This window comes from Muntiacus reevesi, chromosome 8 (genome assembly GCF_963930625.1).
Source record: "Muntiacus reevesi chromosome 8, mMunRee1.1, whole genome shotgun sequence".
Classification (NCBI taxonomy): domain Eukaryota; kingdom Metazoa; phylum Chordata; class Mammalia; order Artiodactyla; family Cervidae; genus Muntiacus; species Muntiacus reevesi.
In genome coordinates, this window is record NC_089256.1 from 71,133,696 (window position 1) to 71,152,071 (window position 18,376).

Genomic DNA, 18,376 nt, shown 5'->3' on the forward strand with positions numbered 1-18,376 from the left:
ACTAATTGCAGTCATGAGGTCTCCAATTCCATGACAACCACCTCCCCTACACCCCACTTCCTAATATTATCTCACAGGGCACTGGGATTTCAGCATAGGAATTTTGGAAAGACACAAACACTCGGACCACAGCACCTCCCTTTCATGGAGTTTAGACAGAGAGAAGGAGACAGACAGAAGCGGGTTGCAAAGCACAGCGTGGCCTCGGGCATGCAGCAGGCAGGGCAGGAGTCAGAGGCAATAACATGCCCAGAGTTAGGGCAGGCGAGGTGATGGGGAAATGAGAAGCAAGTATCACAGCACAGACGATGAGTTGGCTTGAGCGGGTGCTAAGGGCAGGTGGCAGAACCTGTCTCTCAGGCAAGGCTCAAGGCCCCATCTCTGTCAAAGTAGCTCTTCACAAGGTAGATATCCATTTAGCAACTGAGCAACAGAATCAGAACGGGACATCAGAAGCCAAGCAGTAGTCCAGTGATCACTAATGCGTTACATCCTCAAATTCCAGAGCCTTTGGAGAACCTAGTTTATGCCACTGTGCTCTCAGGCAGTGAGACCATATCTTACCACAGTCAGAGTGACAGCTATTGCTTCACTGACATTAGCTTTGGGAAAGAGCTGCAGAGGCTTGGAATTAGGAAAGGTGAACAGAGATAAGGGTAAAAAATAAATTTTGCTTTCATTAGACTTCTAAGCATCCGTTTGCAAACTTGCCAAGTCAAAAGCAACTGTAAGAAAAAAATTCTTTATTTGGCCAAAGATTATAAAATATTCAAAATATACAAATAATATTCACAATGTTTCTTGAAAGAAAATTACATATGCTAATGATAAAGAAGAAAAGGAGAGAGGATGGGAAGAATGTGGACATGATCAAGTCTAGGGTAAAAAAGAAAAGGAGAAGGAGAATAAAAGGGGGTGATAGCAGAGAATAGGAAAACAGAGACAAGGAGTAAAAGGAAACACCCCTGCCCTTCTCTTTTGTAAACCATCTGGTTTTGCTGCCTCACAGCTTAAGTAAACGTGGTTGGGGCCACAGAATGGAGAAGGGAGATTCTCAGAATTCCTTCATTGGGGCCAAATGGGTCTGTACAATCAGTGTGTTCATTCACCCTTCTGATAATGATGTAGCACACAGGATGCTGAAGGATGCAGCAACCCATAAAACTAGATAGAGAGATAGACAGATCCCAATAATACAATGTTAAATTTCAGGTCACCAAGCTCCCCAAGTGAAAAAAATAATGTACTTCCTATACATTGTTAGTTGTAAAACATAAGAGATTCCAGCCCTTCGCTCTTCCAAGCTAGGTGTTATATAGAAATATAGTGCTTGAGCTTTGAGATCTCTTTCTGTGAGGTTCAATGGTTTATTATTTCCAAGATAAATAAACTCAACAGAGTTAAGCACAATATTCACATGTAGTAATAGCTAATATTCATTTTATTTACTTACCCTTATGTGTCAGGCTCTTTGACAAGCACTTTATATACATTATTTCTTACACTTCTGAATGCTCCAAAAGTAGAGCATTTATCTTTCATTATAAATAAAGAAATTGATGCATAGAGTGGCTAAATAAATTGATGGAAAAGCTGGAATTCACAAATAGTCCCCTCTAACCATAAGCCTATACTCTGAATCACTACACTTCCTGACCCCACTTGAGGATGCTGCCTTCTGCTTTGCTATATTCAAGAGTATCCTATATTCATAAGGAGCTTAATCCTGTATAAAATGCCTTTTCAGACTCTGACTCATTTGATCCTTACAACTACTTTATGAGACAGGCAAGGACATGTTGTCTTTCCTATCTTATGGGTAAAAACTGAGCCAGGTTAAGCAGCTTCCACCAATCATTACTACATGGCAAAGTTAGGACCTATGTGTACATCATTCAACATTAAGTTCAGGGTATTATCCAATGCATCAAGCTCTTTTCCATCTGACTTCTAGGAACAACCAAGGTTTGTCTTCATACTGTTAAAATTACTTGTTGAGGACTAAAAAATAAATAAATAAGGATCAGAGAAAGAGATATAAAGCCTGTCAATTGCCTTAAATTATTGCCCCTCTCCAATCCTCTACCATCTCCTTAGATTTAAATAGCAATGCCTATATAACAGGGAGCTATAAATTTGCCCATTTTACACTTGACAAGAGGGTTTTGCTGAAAGCATCACTTGAAGGTCCAGAATTTAACTATATACCACTGAGTTACTATAATTATTTGAAGGAATGTTAAATCTAAATATCTAAAATCACCCTTTAATCACAATTAACTCGAAAACCAAGTGTGGTTTTCAAGATACTCCAAGTACTGATTTAGCTTGACCAACATTGAACCCAAGGCCAAAGAAAAGTTTTATTTTGTAGTTTCCTGCTTGAGCGCTCCTTCTGCATCCTATTCTAAGTTCTTATTTCAATTTGTTTAGATTTCAAGGATGGACCTTTTCATATGTGGATGTCTTAGGGACTCTCCCCTGTTAACGCCCAGAATCCTTTCCCATGTCAGATTTCATATCTCATACAGTTTATCTTTTTAGGTCCTACACCTTCAGCCTTCTCAACACTACTCACTCCACCCCTTGCAGTCCTGTTCCAACAAATCTGACTTCAAACTCAGATGTTGCTCACCAAATTCTCCTTCCTGGCACTCCCCGAAGATATAAATATGCAGATCATTCCCCTTTCAAGGGTTTTACTGCTAATCACAGAGGGAAACAAAGAGTAATACAACACACAATGTCATTCTAATTTCTTATCTAAAGCTCCTGACTTCCCTCTCAGTTCAAACTACCACACAATTGCACTCATCTCACACTCTAGCAAAGAAATGCTCAAAATTCTCCAAGTTAGGCTTCAACAGTACATGAACCATGAACTTCCAGATGTTCAAGCTGGATTTAGAAAAGGCAGAGGAACCAGAGATCAAATTGCCAACATCCATTGGATCATCAAAAAAGCAAGAGAGTTTCAGAAAAACATCTACTTCTGCTTTATTGACTACACCAAAGCCTTTGACTGTGTAGATCACAACTGTGGAAAATTCTTAAAGAGATGCAAATACCAGACCACTTGACCTGCCTCCTGAGAAATCTGTATGCAGGTCAAGAAGCAACAGTTAGAACTGGACATGGAACAACAGACTGGTTCAAATTCAGGAAAGGAGTACGTCAAGGCTGTATATTGTTACTCTGCTTATTTAACTTATGTGCAGAGTATATTATGTGAAATGTCCGGCTGGATGAAGCACAAGCTGGAATCAAGATTTCCAGGAGAAATTATCAGTAACCTCAGATACGCAGGTGACACCACCCTTATGGCAGAAAGTAAAGAACTAAAGAGCCTCTTGATGAAAGTGAAAGAGCAGACTTAAAAAGTTGGCTTAAAACTCAACATTCAGAAAACTAAGATCATGGCATATGGTCCCATCACTTCATGGCAAATAGATGGGGAAAGAATGGAAACAGCTAGAGGCTTAATTTTTTTGGCTCCAAAAATTCTGCACGATCACTGAAGATGGTGACTGCAGCCATGAAATTAAAAGACACTTGCTCTGGAAGAAAAGCTATGACCAACTTAGACAGTATATTAAAAAGCAGAGATACTACTTTGCCAACAAAGGTCCATCTAGTCAAGGCTATGGTTTTTCCAGTAGTCATGTATGGATGTGAGAGTTGGACTATAAAGAAAGCTGAGCACTGAAGAATTAATGCTTTTGAACTGTAGTGTTGGAGAAGACTCTTGAGAGTCCCTTGGACGGCAAGGAGATCCAACCAGTTCATCCTAAAGGAAATCAGCCCTGAATATTCATTTGCAGAACTGATGCTGAAGCTGAAGCTCCAATACTTTGGCCACCTGATGTGAAGAGCTGACTCATTTGAAAAGACCCTGATGCTGGGAAAGATTGAAGACAAGAGGAGAAGGGGACGACAGAGGATGAGATGGTTAGATGGCATCACTGACTCAATGGACATGGGTTTGGGTGGACTCTGGGAGTTGGTGATGGACAGGAAGGCCTGGCATGCTGCAGTCCATGGGGTTGCAAAGAGTCGGACACGACTGAGCGACTGAACTGAAGTGAACTGAAAGCTCCTGACTTCCCTCTGAGTTGGCAAACTGAAGCCTCAATCTACCCTCTGCTAAACCAAATATGACAGTAATTCTGGGAAGATTAAAAAGGAAAAAAAACACCTATCCCTTAAGTCCATTGGTATCCTAGCTGCCTGAGGATTATTCCTTCTCCAGTCCAAATCAAATATAGACTTCTAATCATTCCTGAGCAGAAACTGGGCCTTCTACTCATTCTGCCCTCACCCAGATTTTTGCATACTACTAATAAGAGTGAAAGGCACTCAGTTATGTCCAACTCTTTGTGACCCCAAGGACGGTAGCCCGCCAGGCCCTTCCGTCCATGGGATTCTCCGGGCAAGAATACTAGAGTGGGTAGTTATTCCCTTCTCCAGGAGATACTGTTATAGATTGAATGTTTGTGTTCCTCCCAAATTCACAGGTTGAAACCTAATCACCAATGTAATGATATTTGGAGGCAGAAGATTTGAGAGGTGATAAGATCATGAGGGTGGAGTCCTCACAAATGAGATTAGTGCCCTTATAAGAAGGGTCCTAGGAGACAGCTGTCTATGAACCAGGAAGTAAGCCCTCGCCAAATACTGAATCTGCTGGTGCCCTGATTTGGGGTTCCCAGCCTCCAAGAAGTATGAGAAAAAAATGTTTGTTAGTTAAGCCACCCAGTCTATGGTATCTTTATTATAGCAGTCCAAATAGAATAAGACAAGTACTATCTAATAAGTACCTGCTTTCTCACATGCATCAATGCTCAGGCATTCCTCTGTCTTTCTCTTAAGCCAGTGGTACAGCTAGATGCTGCTGTAAGACATAGCTCAGGGACAACAAGGTGTGAGAAAGACCATTTCAGGTCCTACATACCCCCTTCTCTGGGCTTCCTGTTCTGATATGTCAAACGTCCCCGTGAAACCTAAGAATGGAGACACCACTGAGGTAGTTTGAGGCACCTTCTCTGTCCAAATCTCACACCAACCCCTCTGCCTTTGATGACTGCCTTCCACCCTACCATCACTGCTGCCTCCCTCCCCGCCCCGCCCCATCTGCTTCCCAGGGAGAGGAGGTCTCTTTCTCCCTTCTGGCCCATGGAGTGGGTAGGTCACCTGGTTTTTTCAGATCCAGGCCTTCTCACTTGACACAGAACTTCTCGAGACATCTGGGGGCCAAGGCTCCATGAGGACAAGCTACTGGACACGAGACAGATGCCTGACAGATGGCAAAATTCCCGTGGATCCCTTCCCGAGTATGTCCCCCTTTCAGGACTTGGGAGCTTTAAAAATGAAATATAAAATAGACAGGGATGCACTGATAGACAGAGAGATGGATGGATAGGAAGGAAAATCACCCCAAAAGTAAGCAATACCTGTTTCTCTGACTTGGAGGCAAATTTGCATGACTAAAGTCCCACAGGCAGAAGGACAATAGTTCAGATCACATTAACTGCCCCCAGCCCTCAGCCACTTCCCTCACTGATTAAATACGAGTAGTTCCTCAAGGGAGTAGTTTGGCTGGGGTGGCAATGCAGGAAGAGAATGAAAGGTGGTTGTAAAGAAAGAAGAATAAGCACTGCCAGAGAGTCAAGTGCAACTAATCTTCACTCTCATTTTCTCCTTTCCATCTGTAGCACAAACCACAAATAATCAAGTACTGTCTTGAAGAAGATGACTATTACCTGGAAAGGAACCTAAGAAGGCATTCATTGTCAGCATTATGGACTGCAGACTTTATTGTAATCAGGTCAAGAAAGTGCCATTACCTGAGCCAATAGAGATCATCTTACTTTATAGAATCATTTTTTCTTGTGATTCTGTGTAATGAGATTTACCTGATATGGTCAAGGCTAGGGGGTGCCGGAGACTGTTAAGAATAAAGCCCTTTTTGTTCAAAGAACTAAAGCAATTTCCCCTTTCCAATGTTTTTATGATTTGGATTAGAACTGGCAAAGATAAAACAGCAGAAGACCTAGAAACCTCCCATCCAAGATGAGACAGTTGGAATCAATACATTTTCCTGAAATATTTTGTCAGCGTGGTATTTAAGAGACTATCCTCAGAACTGTATGCATTTGACTGTTTCTTCAAAAAAAAGGTCAGTGTGCTAATGAAGTTACGTGCCTTCTATTTTCTTTTTGGTGTAAAGATTTTCCTCTTTCCCACTGTGGGACTCAAAGACAAGTTTACCGGATGTCCTTAAAGCAACCCTGGTTCTATTGTTTTACAACAAATCCACTAATGCAAACATGTGTGTGCATGTGTTTGTGTGTGTCTGTTTGCATGTTTATGAGTGTGTGTGTGTGTGTGTGTGAGATAGAGAGTATGTGTTTGAGCACCAGAATGTGCATGCAGAATTTTATTCTTCATTTTTATTTTTGGTAGCATAATTTACATTACAAAAACAGTAAACTGGCATAAGTTTCAAACATACAAACTTGCTGATAGTTTTCTGCAAAGGGACAATGGTAGGATCAGACAGAATACCTCTTGCTCCAAATATTATTTAACATTTTGAAATATGATTTACTTTCTGGACAGCAGCCAGGCAATTACCATTGGCAAATATTTCAAGTGGGAGAAATGAAGTGGTTGCTACTAGTCCCATAATTTGGAATTGCTGCTAACAGATTTTACATATCATCAACTTTTCTGCTATTCCTTTTAGAAAATACAATAAAATCTTAATATTTCTGCATATCAAGCATTAGTGTCAGCTTTGCTGATGCTTCAGACAAAACTGTGCAAGTGGCTCCCTCTGGTGCTGCTATTAGTATTAGTTTTGTTTTGTTTTGTTTCTTTTAATTCACAGCCACAGATGGAAACCAGATCAGTTGCTGGAAAAGGTAAGGAGACGCCCTGAGGGCCTGTATCACTTGAAAGGTTTCTTGGGATACAATCCCACTTGGAATACAATTAGATAGAGGTTGACATCTTTTATGATATGGGAAGAGACACAATTTCTTCCTTGGCCTTTTTTCTTTTACTTCATATATACCAAAGAGAACTATAAAAGACAAAAGAAAAGTCATGTTCACTGAACCCTGGCCAGAGACCACCATCCTTGTTGTTGTTGCTGAAAATGTTAATGCCCCAAGAAACTATTTAAGTACTTGTAATGGACCTCCAGGCAGCCATGAAGTCTCCAGCCCTGGACTCCACTCTGACTTGTGACCTACATAGTAGTAATTAGAGCAAACATGGGGTCATAAATAGTCGTGCAAGAGGCAACTGAGGGCCCTAGAACAGCATCTCTGAATGGCAGTGGGGAAGAAGCTGGCAAAATCTCCTTTCATGGCTGCAGTCCACAGTTGTCTCCAATGACTGCTCTTTCAAAGTAAGCTCTACCCAAAGACAGCCAAGCTTTGAAGTCTAGGCTCCTAGGTCAGTCTCCGCATTGTAAAGCCGCGGTGATTAGTCAAAGCCCATCTGCAATCTGCAGGCTCTTCCATGTTGATCTTGTCCTCCTTTCTTTCCAAGAGGCAATACATCCTCCTTGATATACTTCTCTAAAGCACGGCATAGCTTCCACCATCAGCCAGAATGTTAATGCATTATCACTCTGTACACTGAGAAACAAGTGACCATATGTAGCCTATGCCAGCGGAGCTGTAACTGTGAAGAACAATGGCTCTGAGTCAACAACAGAATTAAACTACTCCCTCTTGTGAAGCTCTTCTGAATATTTTAAGTGTTGCCTTGAAAGTGTGGGATTATGTGCAAGCATAAACATTAGCTTAATGCAATTTTTTTGGTACAGAATATGCCAGAGTTTAAAAATCAGAATTGAAATGCAGAAAATAACTTTGGGATAAATTTCATTTTTTTCATGTGTGATTAAAACATGATTGAAGAGGCATACTTTATGTATAATTAAAGTTGCTTTGTAATTAAGAGATTTAAGCATGTATAGAAAATGATACAGCTTAGTTTGGAGATTTTACAAAGGCGCCTATTAAACACTCACTCCCTAGCAAGCGTATGACTCAAATGTTTTCACATTCTAATGCTGATAGAGTCCTTGAATTTTTTTGAAGCTGCCAATTTCACCATTTTAAAATGCTTTTCCCTTCCTTCCATGTGCTTGGAAAATAAAAACAGCCTTATCTTCCTTGCATTAGCCAAAACAATGATGTAGAACACTCTACAGTCTAATTTCAAAGGCTCAGAAGGCACAAAGAAAGATCCCCTTAATCTCTTGAGACAGAGTCTGACTTATCTTTGCCTTCTCCACTGTGTTGAGCACTGCATCTGACCTGTTATATAAAAAATGTGTACTAAATGGCTATTACTGAGTAGGCAGAGACTGTGTTTTTACATATTTGTGGAGGATTATCATGATAGTAACACTTTTGGATATTTTTTAAGCTATATTACATTACTTCATGTAATGCTACCATATGAAGTTGACAATATCAACCCTTTTGTACAGATCAATTCAGTTTAGTCGCTCAGTCGTGTCTGACTCTTTGTGACCCCAGGGACTGCAGCACACCAGGCCTCCCTGTCCATCACCAACTCCCGGAGTTTACTCAAACTCATGTCCATTGAGTCAGTGATGCCATCCAACCATCTCATCCTCTGTCATTCCATTTGGCTCCTGCCTTCAATCATTCCCAGCAGGAGGGTCTTTTCAAATGAGTCAGCCCTTCACATCAGGTGGCCAAAGTATTGGAGTTTCAGCTTCAACATCAGTCCTTCCAATGGATATTCAAGACTGATTTCCTTTAGGATTGACTGATTGGATCTCCTTGCAGTCCAAGGGACTCTCAAGAGTCTACTCCAACATCATAGTCCAAAAGCATCAATTCTTCGGTGCTCAGTTTTCTTTATAGTCCAACTCTCACATGTATTTGGACAGATACATAAACTAAATCAATGAAAGAGTGAAGACTACACAGAATCATGCATTTTGTACTCTGCTTGGCCACAAGCACCTCTGAGGCTAAAGGGCTCATGCCTGCTCAATCACTCAGTGTCTGACTCTTTGCGACCCATGAACTGTAGCCTACCAGGCTCCTCTGTCCATGAGTGAGGCTAAAGAGTGGGGCAGAATAAGTTCCTTCTCCTCAGTCTTGTTCATTTTTCAGTCCCTTTCCCATGCCTCAGCTCCTCAATCCCCCGTCCTTTCCAGGGATTGCCTCTTGGCCTCTCTCTAGAGCCCTAAAGGATTCTTCTGGTAAGCACCTGGCATGAACAGAGGCTTCATCTCACTGGCAATGGTCCTAATTTAAACTGATCTTCCAGGCATCACACTCTTGTTCTTTATGGGTTTGCAGGGTACAGACAGGGCCCCAGGAGGAGAGGTGGTTCTGTGAAGCCTCATACTCCTTTAGAGTTTTAAAGAACAGCAGTGAGGGAATGACATTCTAAGCTGAATACCAAGGCTATTCCCAGTGTATTTCTGACTGGCAGAGTCGTAATGCACCGATTCATGAGAAATTATGACCTTGTTTATGGAGCTCTATAGAAAACATGTTCATGCTCTTCTGACTGATTCCTTCCTTGTTCCCTGGGTGCTGGTTATTCTACCCACTGATTCCCAAAATGAGCTGCTGTTTTTACAGAGAGTGGATTCAAGGAAAGTCAGGAGGGACATGTTGATTTCGTGTGCAATTTAGTAGAAACTAAGGAATATATCTCACTTGAAATTGCACCTCTTAGATCTTAGAAATGGTACAATTTTTTAAGTGATGATGAGGATGATTGCTGGGTATTAAAAGGCAGATTAGCACCAATTAGACCCTCTCTCTCTTAAGCAAATAGGACATTTCAATAAGTGTGCTATAATCAGCAGATCTGAAAGGACTGACTGGAGCATTATATTGAAAGGGGGCTTTGGGAAAGAAGGTACATTCGGAGAGACAAAATGTTGCCAGGGCTTCCTAGGGAGAGGGAACCCAGGTCAGGCTATGATAAGAATCTCTTTATCAGAATTTGATGACAATCAAATGATCTCAAGTTGATTAGGTATCAATCACTTACATGCATAAACACACATTCAGAAAGTTGTATTTTCCATTTCAAATAATGTCATTTGTTTTCTGGCAGAAATGAGTTTATTCTTATATAAGCAATATGAACTAGTTTTTTCAAAGACCTGTTTATCTCAGGATAAATATATTATTGATATTTCTGATCTGCACAGGTCCTAAGACAAACTACTGAACACAGGTCAGAATGAGATGAATTTTCTCAATGAATACACTTCTTTCTTTTCTACAATAACATTTCTCAATGTGGGTTGGTGTGGTTTTTTTTTGCTTTTCCCTTAGAAAAACTCTAGAATGACCAGTTGCTTCTGTCACATGTCCTATTCTTACTTTGCACTGTTTTTTTTTTTCAAACAATGCTTTGCTTCCTCTTCCCCATTTATTCACATCCCAATCTCCTTCAAATAACACTTTCTTCACAAAATCTTCCTAAAAATAAAACTCTTTTCTTTATATCTTCTGGCACTTATTGCCTATATTTCTAAATTAATAATTCTATAATCACAGATATGTCATATATGATGCTGGTGTATGTATTAGTGTCCTGTATATAAAACCGATGCAAGAATATATTACACATAGACTGATTTATCAATGCATGTACATGAGCAAGTTCTATCATTGCATGTACTGAGCAAGTCATTTATCTCAACCTCAGTTTTGCCACATGCAATTTAAGGACGATGCCCTAAAACTGACTAAAAAACCAGTATGCCCCAGTCAGTTTCTCAACTGGAAATACCACTGAATATTTACTGAAAGCTTTAAAAATACTCTCTTTTACAACATGCATTACAGATCATCAGGGGTCAAAAACTGTGATTTTTCCCTTTTAACCATAAAAAAGTGATTGCAGTGCAAATATAATCTCAACATCCTATTTTACAGTCCGAGACTCTACTATTAATAATATTCTCCATCTTAAATATTCGTACCTCGATTATTTTTCTTGTGGATAAATGGATTTACACATAGGATTAAAACAATTTAAACATGCAATAAAAATCTACTTGCAACAATACTGGATCTCTATCTTATATAATTCATATTTTTTTTAAAAAAGTTTCAAGAATATCTAGTTTAAAAAACTAGGGAAGGGTTTCTTCATACTGTATAAATCAACTCACTTTTATGGCAAATAGGTAGGTAAAAGGCAATATCGTGTTTTCTTTGTGATGACTACAGCTACAATGAGAGAAAAGAGAGCGGGACACCTTTGGAGAGCTTGTTATTCATCAGAAAGTAAGTACCCAGCTTTCTGACCACTTAAGAGCAGTGACAATTTTCAAATACAATACACAGAAGAAACACTGTTGTCTATGGAATTGCACAGTAAGAACTGTCAAGATATATCCACAAATAGTAGCATCTGACTGATCTAAGCTGAAAATCCTTTTCCTTTTATTCATATCTTTTAAAATCAGTAGTATGTGGCTGAGTAACAATAAAACGAAAAATAAAAAAGAAACTTCATTTTTACCTGCCAATTTCCTCCTGCTTTTTACTGATTACTCTCTTTTTAAGCAGAACATTTGTATAGAGTGATAGTTAATTTCTTATGGAAGTTTTCTTTGTTCTTGATAGAAAATGCATTTCCTCCTTGCCTCTTCCCACTTTTACATCCTTTATTTGGCCTTGATTTATTCAGTAATCGTTCCATTTCAGAATGTTTGAGGAGAAGTTTACTCAATACTAACTCTGTTCTTTTGAATTTTCTGCACAGCTCACAGTTGTTCTAAACAAGATATACATGTGTAAACCTCCCAAAAAAGCTGTAAAATCTTAGTTATACAATGCATATTATATATCTTAAGTTTACCACTTTAGAGTAATATATTTCTATTACTATATATTTATATAACACCAGTTTAAATATACATATATATTATATTGTGAACATTCTTTATTACTGATTATCTTTATACAAAACAGTTATCAGGGCCAAAAGATACATTTAACTTCAATTTGTCCCAACTATATATTGTAAACATTGAAGCCAAGGCCCAGAGAAATGAAGTGGATTATAGGAAGTGACACACACAGTTATTAGAAGAGTCTGCTCTATAAACACAGGTCTCTTGATTCCTAGTCTTATGCTTTTTTATCATACCATTAGGTATTTTTATCATACCATTATCCATTTGGAAGACTAGCTACGTTTTCTACACTGCAAACTGGGAGGGTAAGAAGAGAATAAAAAGGGCTAAATTAGATTCTAATCATGCTTGCTAAGAATTACATGGTAGTCTCTCTTATCCAAAAGCTTAGAAATTAATCAGTTTGCTTAATTATCATTATTCCAGTAGGTTGTTTAAAAGTGAGGATGCATATATCATTAAAGTTGTCATATTTCATCGACTCTGACACACTTATTTTTTAACCTTTAACATCTCTAGAATCAGGACGCATTTTAAAATTCGGTACAGCCAAGCAGCAGCAGAGGCCATTGACTGTATGCAAAAATTAGTTGCATTCCCCTTGCCATGACCAGACTACCATCATTCCTGACACTTTAGGACAACTGAAAGAAGAAATAGGAGAGCTGGTTATTGTCTGAAAATCTTCCATTGTCACATTCTAGCAGGATCAACATAACACCAGCATCAAATCTTTCAGAAGCTATCATCTGCTTGGAATGAAATCCTGAAGACAATCATGAAGTACTCTCAAGAAAGGGTGCATCAGTTACACACACACAGACTACTGTCAGCAATGGAAATGACTGAGTCAAAACAATTCTTCAAAAGAATGAGAAGCTAAAAAGAACAAAAATTTTTGAATTCTTAAACCAATGTGTTAATTAATATACTTTTCACACATACACAAAATTAATATATTAGGAAAATCTACACCCATTTAAGTCTAAATTGCTCTTTATTAAAGTATAATGTTCTAAGTGGTAGAAAAATACTGTATAACGATTTAATTGGGATGCTTCTTCTATCTAGAGCATACGTAAAATAATGATGTGTTCTGTAATCAGTGGTTCCTTTGTTTAACTGAAATATTTGTAAAGTATTAAATGTAACTAAATATTTTATGCCCTAAGAGAAGCTTCAAGAACTTGCAGTACCTTAGGGCCAATACTGTGAACCATAATTATGTCACAGTGGAGTACGGTGAAGTATAAGACACTGCCACATCCAGTGGAGAGGCGGTCAGATAGATACCTGGAACACCCACTCCTCTTATGATCTTTACTTGATACAAACAGCCCCACTAAAATGTGAACTACTGTATTTAAAACTCTATATCGCTGTTTTCACTTTCAAATATGCCTTCTTAAAACAAAAAGTAGAAGCATCTGTTTCTGACCCCAAACACAGATGGAGCTGCTAATTATCATTTTAAGTTTAATTCAAAAATGAGTTTCCCTGAAGGCGAGGAGCCCAGGTCAGAGGTGGTCGCTGTGGGGCAAACTGCTTCAAGCCTGGAGCCTGAAAATAGAGCACTCCCGAGGCAAAGATGTGACTCTGAACACACATTCTAAAACGCCGGAGGTAACAGAGAGGGTTGTCCATGTCCATCACAAAATTTGCTTTGAAACAAAGAGAAATCAGATCCATTCTTTCTTAGTTCACAGTTCTTTTACCTTGCGGCTTTGGTGTTAAAGTTTCATTGCTCCTTTATACTGGTCACAAAGCAAATACTTTAACAAAATGACTTCAGCCATCCACCCTCCATCTACCCTGCCTTAGTTTTCCACCTGTCTGCAAATTACCACGTGTATCTCTGTCAAAATGACTCAGACATCACCAGCATCTTCTTTCCCTGAAACCCTACTACACATACTGATGGGAGTATAATTCAGAGTTTATTGCACACAATATTGTCTAGTTTCTGAACATTCATTCAGGAAAAAGACACTTATTGAATGATGTATGACACCATTCACTCTTGTACATGTATGTATACATGTACATACATAGACTTTCTTCTTACAAAAGTAATTTGAAGCAGCTTATGATAAAAAGGAGATCTGCAAGGAGATCCAATCAGTCCATCCTAAAGGAAATTAGTCATGAATATTCATTGGAAGGACTGATGCTGAAGGTGAAACTCCCAAAACTTTGGCCACCTGATGCAAACAACTGACTCTTTTGAAAACACCCTGATGCAGGGAAAGATTGAAGACAGGAGGAGAAGGGGACGACACAGGATGAGATGGTTGGATGGCATCACTGATGCAATGGACATGAGTTTGAGTAAACTCCGGGAGTTGGTGATGGACAGGGAGGCCTGGTGTGCTGCAGTCCATGGGGTCGCTAAGAGTCGGACATGATTGAGCCACTTCACTTTCCCTTTTCACTTTCATGCACTAGAGAAGGAAATGGCAACCCACTCTGGTGTTCTTGCCTGGAGAATCCCAGGGATGGAGGCACCTGGTGGGCTGCCGTCCATGGGGTCGCACAGAGTCGGTCACGACTGAAGCAACTTAGCAGCAGCATACTCTAGAATTCTTGTTCTGAGAGATAAGTCTTTACTGTTTAGAGTTTTAATTGGGCATTTTATTGCCTACATGCAAAAGTTTCATAATAAACATCATGTTTTATATTGCTATATTCTACACAGAACTGAGCAAAACCTGGCATTCAACAAACTCATAGAAAAAAAATTGTAATCAATCAGATAAGATCATGGGTCATGACAGCAGTACTGATACATCTTTGTAAGGTGTAATTATTCCCTATAAGTGTACCCAATGAAAGTAAAAGTTGATCAGTCATTCCAACTCTTTGCAACTCTATGGACTGTACAGTCCATGGAATTCTCCAGGCCAGAATACTGGAGTGGATAGCCATTCCCTTCTCCAGGGAATCTTCCCAACCCAGGGATCAAATCCAGGTCTCCCAGATTGCAGGTGAATTCTTTACCAACTGAGTCCCCAAGGAAGCCCAAGAATACTGGAGTGGGTAGCCTATCCCTTCTCCAGGGGATCTTCACAACTTAGGAATTGAACTGAGGTCTCCTCTTTACAGGTGGAATCTTTACCAGCTGTGCTACCAAGGAAGCCATACTTACTGTATCCAACAGAACTTTAAAAAAAAAAAGAAAACCTACACTGAGATAAATAACTAAGCCACCTAATTTAAAGCTACCATAGTCCATGCTAACACACCTATACAAGAAAACGTTATTAAGCAAATACCATCACTGGGATGCGCTTTCTTTATACAAGCCTTAGGAAGGAGTATTAAAACAAAAGATCCGTATTTTCTTTCCTTGACAACATTTCTCACATAATTGATGACTATCTAATTTACAATTATGAATATCAAACTTTATTGCTTTATTCAACAGATTGAAGAAGACAAGCTGCTGACTCCCCCCAAAAACAAAGTTAGGAAGCGTAAGATGCCTCCATTCTGCTCATTATTTTTCCAATTAAACTACCATCCAGAGGAAAAAGAAAATCACAGTTTTATCACAGTTGTTTTATGAATATTTAGCATGTGAAAGAATTACATCTATCCTCTTCTATGACTATTTACCTTTTTTCTTTACTTTTTCTCCTTTCTAAATTCTAAAGTATTTAGGTGAAATTTTACATATTCATTTATTCTTTCACACTGGCAAAAACTTTTAGTTTTCAGCCCCGAATCTGTGTCCCCTTCTTTTTTCACAGATTGTGATTTTCTCCAAGGTAGTGGCATGCTAAAGGAAAGACACATTTCCCAACCTGTCGGGTACCTAGAAGTAGCCATTTGCCACAGTTCTGGTAGGTATGGAAGTCTATGGGGAGAATGTTCACATGACAAGAAGAACAAAATGCTCAAAGAGAAGGCTTGTTTGGTCCTTCCTCTCCCATTTTTTCTTTTTTTAATCTCATCAAGAGCCCTCTCCGATTTAATAACCAAAAAATCAAACAGATCCTTACCACCACTGCAGTGCGAAGAAAAAGGGGAAGTAGGAAATGAGGCATTTCCTTCCTCCAGACTCCAATCATTCTCAAGTTCTCAACTCAGGATGATTTTACCTCTAAGGGACATTTGGCAACTTATGGAGAAAGTCCTGGTTGTCATAACCGGGTGGGTGAGTGGGTGGGGTGTGCAGAGGCCAAGGATGCTACTGATCATCCTACTAACACAATGCACCAGACACCTCACACACACACAACAAAAGCTTATGAGCCCCAAATGCCAACAGCGCCAAAGTTGAGAAATCCTGAGCGAGAAGACCCTCTGTTAGCTTCCCCCACCCCTCCTTCTTTGGGCCTAGGAAGCAGGCGTGATGTCTGAGGTACAGCAGTGATCTCAGGACCACAGGAAACCACCAACACCAAAGATGGAGCCTGATTCCTTGTTCAAATGCTTAAGCCACTCTCTTCTCCTGCCTGTTATCATTAGGAGAGAGAAATAAATCTTTATTTACTTAATCCATTATCAGCCATATTTTCTGTTGCCTCACAGCCAAATGTATTTATAAGCAATACATGTATCATTCACTTATGGTCTACTTTACGTTCAGACATGGAGCTAAGCATTCTGAATGAAATGATAAATTAGGTCTATTTTTTAACCTCTGGGAACTTACTCTCCCGTGAGGGAGCCAACCACCAGCAAGTGTGAATGGTGGGCTACTCCTAGCATGGATAACACGTGGGAGCTCACAGTAAGGATAGCAGGGTGATGGAGAAAAGAGCACTCTAAAGAAACAAATGCTTTCCCATCCTACAGTTAGGATATATCTGGTGGGGGGTGTAGAGGAGAGTAGAAAGTAACCCATAAAGGAAGATTAGTATAAGGAAAGCACAGAAGCCTAAAATGTCAAATAGTATTGGGGAAAATGGTAAGGAGGAGTCAAGTGAATGGAATGAAGAGCAAATTGGGGAGGAATTCCAGGTGGAAGGTATTTTAATCTAAAAAGGGAGACCTGGGAGTAAACTGTGAAAAGAATTGAGTGCCCTCAGAATTATAGATATTAGCATCCAAAATGTAAAGAGCCACTGGCCGTGGCTGATAAAAGATCCCTAAGACCATACCTGTGTTTTAGAAAAATAGGTAACAGGTAAACTGGTCTCGGATGATTTCATTTACAAATAATTAAATATAATTGAGAAATCATAACTTTCTATTTACATTCTAATAAGATAGATACCAAACTTCACTTCAAAATACTTAAATGTGGCAAAAGTGTACTGTTGAACTGTTGCAGTTTCTGACGTTATTGTTAATTCCAATTGTGTTTTGTTTACAAAAACTACAAATTAATATTTGTTAGATAATTCATAAGATAATTCCTTTTGTATAAAAATTTTAAAAAAGAATTCTAAAAATAAACGATGATTATGTTTTGCTTTGAAGAATGTTAGAGATGGGTTTGTTTCAGCACATGGAAACCCAGAGAGGTATTTATCAACTATAACCACTAATCAATACTGTCCCTCAGAAAGTTGCCAATAACATTGGAGCATATGTTTATATCTGTATTCTCTAGCTATAGCTAGTTCACTATCCTATAAAAATTGTAACTAATTAAAGAAATGTGAAGGATGATATAGACTCTGTCACTGGATAACCATGTGGAAATAATAAAAATAGAATAAAATATAAGAATTTCAGGGTTGGAAGAGACTTCAGAGTCAGGGAACTCAGCCAACCATGAAAAGAGTCATCAAACATTCAAATACTCTACCTGTAGCAAAAGGAGTTCTCAGCCTACCTTCTATGAATGTATATTCCATCTTCAATTTCAAAACAATTCAGACATTTGTATTTGAAAATATGTTATGGCTAAACATAAAGGAAAATTTCGCAAAATGAAGCCCCACTAAGGGAATAAAAGACTGAGAGAAAGTACTTTAGAGGGGAAGGAGGGTGACTCTGGAAAGGAGAGTTGCTTCAGAGGGCTTTTCTGAAAACCTACACTGCAAGAAGTCTACTCCAGTAAGCTGAAAGACTGACTCCCTCAATTTCTGCTTATGTTAAGAGGATTGGAAAGACTAACTGTAGAATAGCAGGCTTACAGATAACAGTTACTTCTTTTCATCAAACCATGTAATCGGAAGGCCTGAGTAATGATTAACTTCCACTTGCTCTGTGAATCACTCAATCACTCCGCTGAGCAGGTAGACTTATATTCATTCTCTGCCAAGGGCACAGTAAACCTAACGTTTTTGTACTTAACATTTAATATTTTAAGTACGTGCATGGCCCTTGCTTCTGAGCTCATTTCAGAAAGCTGCTGTTCTGTTAGGCTGATTGAAATGCTGAGGCATGTTATACCTTTCACACACATGTACCTCCACCTTTCCCAAGTGATATTTTTATATCTACGATCCTATTTATAATTATGCACAATTAATT

The 18,376-nt window shown here is 39.1% G+C and overlaps 1 protein-coding gene across 1 annotated transcript in view; it reads right to left on the bottom strand.

Moving 5' to 3' along the window:
* Positions 1 to 18,376, bottom strand: part of NLGN1 (neuroligin 1) — an 884,133-nt gene that overhangs the window by 864,613 nt on the left and 1,144 nt on the right. The gene's annotated exons all lie outside the window — the stretch shown is intronic.